Source organism: Schistocerca serialis, unplaced genomic scaffold, assembly GCF_023864345.2.
Source record: "Schistocerca serialis cubense isolate TAMUIC-IGC-003099 unplaced genomic scaffold, iqSchSeri2.2 HiC_scaffold_1029, whole genome shotgun sequence".
Lineage (NCBI taxonomy): Eukaryota > Metazoa > Arthropoda > Insecta > Orthoptera > Acrididae > Schistocerca > Schistocerca serialis.
In genome coordinates this window covers 60,001-62,500 of record NW_026047216.1, presented here as the reverse complement: position 1 = coordinate 62,500, position 2,500 = coordinate 60,001, and the positions used below count along the sequence as shown (strand labels likewise).

At 62.7% G+C, this 2,500-nt stretch overlaps 1 pseudogene; it reads right to left on the bottom strand.

Annotated features, from left to right (window-relative positions):
- The window catches only part of LOC126429725 (large subunit ribosomal RNA), a 7,955-nt pseudogene that overhangs the window by 2,779 nt on the left and 2,676 nt on the right, over nt 1–2,500 (bottom strand).

Here is a 2,500-nt window from a genome sequence, read left to right as displayed (position 1 = left end):
TCGTGGATTGAAAACGCAGCGACCAGCGGTGGAGAATTGCAGTCCCAGGTACCGGAAGGTTTCACCCACACGTAGGGCGGGCACGGTGGCGTTGCCCGCTTTGAAGGTAACGTCGGCGTCGACCTTCACCTTCTTGTCGCGCCCAGACGCGACTAAGGCGAGGGTGAAACACTTCCGGGCGTTGATCTGCAGCCCCAGATGGGCGAGGGCTGCGACGGCTGCGTCGATGAGGGACTGCAATCCCCTCGCGGTCGATGCAAAAAGCAGGACGTCATCTGCGAAGGCCGCAGCGTTAACTCTGCGACCAAGGATCCGAGCTCCGATGTGGGAGGGAAGTTGACTCAAAACATAGTCCACCGCAAAATTGAAAAGGAGGGGGGAGAGGGGGTCACCCTGACGCACACCCCTAGCCGGCTGCAGGGGCACGCCCACGTCGGCGCCGCCCGCTATCACCGTCGTGCTACCCTCGTAACACCTTTCGACGTACTCAATAAAGCAATCCGGCAGGCCATGAGCCCTCAGCACGGGGCGGAGGGCGGCATGGTCCACCGAATCGAACGCTTTAGAGACGTCGATCGATGCCACAAAAACAGAGCGACAGGAGCGGACTGCGTCGGTGAGAGCAGTGTCCAAGATGAAGGTGTTTTCCAACATCCCATCCCGGGGGATGAATGCCCGCTGACGTTCGTCCACAGCACATGCACGCATCAGGCGTGACGCGAGAACCTTGTGAAAGGTCCGCGCCAACACCGAGCAGACCGTAATGGGGCGAAAGTCAGCGGGGGATGTTGGTGCAGCCGTTTTGGGGAGAAGTGACGTCCGGGCGCGAAGCAGACGCTCGGGGAGGGCGCGGGCCAGGAGGAAGAGATTCAAGAGTTTCACCAGGACTTCATGCGGCAGGCGCCGCAGCTCCGCTGGAGTCAGGCCGTCCGGCCCGGCTGCCGATCCCCTGGGCGGCAAGGCAGCAGCGACCTCCTCACGTGTGACCGGCCCCCATAGGCACTCAGGAGCGACAGGCTCCGAGTGCGGGAGAAGGCGGTCACGGATGAAGCCGGCGGTGGAGATCGGCTTCTTCGTGAAGAGGTCCGCCCAGAAGTCCAGCAGACCGGGGATGTCGGGTGGCGGCTGCAGCAGGGTGCCGTCCAGCAAGCCGCGCACGCAACGCGCACGCGACCTACGGAAGGCGTCCTGTGTCCGCGCGTATTCCCAGCGGCGCCGCTTGCGCTTCTGCAGCGGCGGGGCGGCAGGCGGCCGCTTGGATGGTTGGCGCGGCCGCTGTGTCCTGGTGATCGACCTCTCCCCCCTGGACCCGACCGACGCAAGGGCATCCGGGAGCATGCCCAGGATGACATCGGGCGGCGTGCCCCGCCCCAGACCAATGACTCGATCCAGGGCAGAGAAACGCTGGGCGGAAGCAGGTAGCCCCGCCAGATGCTCCCAGATGGCGGCGTCAGTCGGCCCCTCCGGCGGCGGCCCGGTGGTGTCGGCCGCGAAGTCCTCGGCTGCGTCGACGGGCGGCGCAGCGGCCTCGCCCGCGTCAGGCAGCGAGCTCGCTGCTCCACGGCGGGACGCCGGCTCTTCACCCCGACCGATCTCAAGTGCCTCCATGAATTGGCGGACAAGCTGTTTGTGGGCAGCTTGCCGCCGTCGGCACTTGATTGCCTCAAGCGTTCGGTCGGGGAACATCCTGGTAAGTTCTTGATTTACAAAGAAGAACCGGGCGTCCCTCTCGAGGAACAGTTCGGCCTCTGCCTTGGCGAGCGACAGGACTTCTTCCTCCGTCCACCTCGCGCGATGCCTCTCCGTCACGATCTCAGCGTTGGCGGCCGCAGGGTGTTGGCGGCGGCGATGGACCCCGAGACCGTTCTTCGTGGTAAAAGTGCGGTGGCACTCACTGCAAGCAAAGGGAGCTACACAAACTATCGCATTTTCGTTACGGCCGGTTGGCCGGATAGGTGCTGGGGTAGCTGGGGTGGCACCTTCAGCGGAAGGGCCACCATCTCTTGTTTCTTGTCGGCTGCCCCCAACTATAAAGGGATAATGCGAGGGGGGGCTGGTAACCCCCCCAAGCCCCTGGTGCGGTCTTCCACTCTGCGAAAATCAGCGGGCCCACGAGAAGGGGAGAAGACCGCAGGAGAGGAGAGGCTAAGAGGGCTAGGCCCATGTATTGCGCATCACTCTCCCTGTAACTATAACCCAAGGAAGGCACCTCGCAGCAGCAGCACGACTACATCAAGACCGCACTTCGAAAAGCCAAGTCCGGATGCAGCCACACCGCCGCCACTTGGCCACCTTAAGAGAGTCATAGTTACTCCCGCCGTTTACCCGCGCTTGCTTGAATTTCTTCACGTTGACATTCAGAGCACTGGGCAGAAATCACATTGCGTCAACACCCGCTAGGGCCATCGCAATGCTTTGTTTTAATTAGACAGTCGGATTCCCCCAGTCCGTGCCAGTTCTGAGTTGATCGTTGAATGGCGGCCGAAGAGAATCCGCGCAC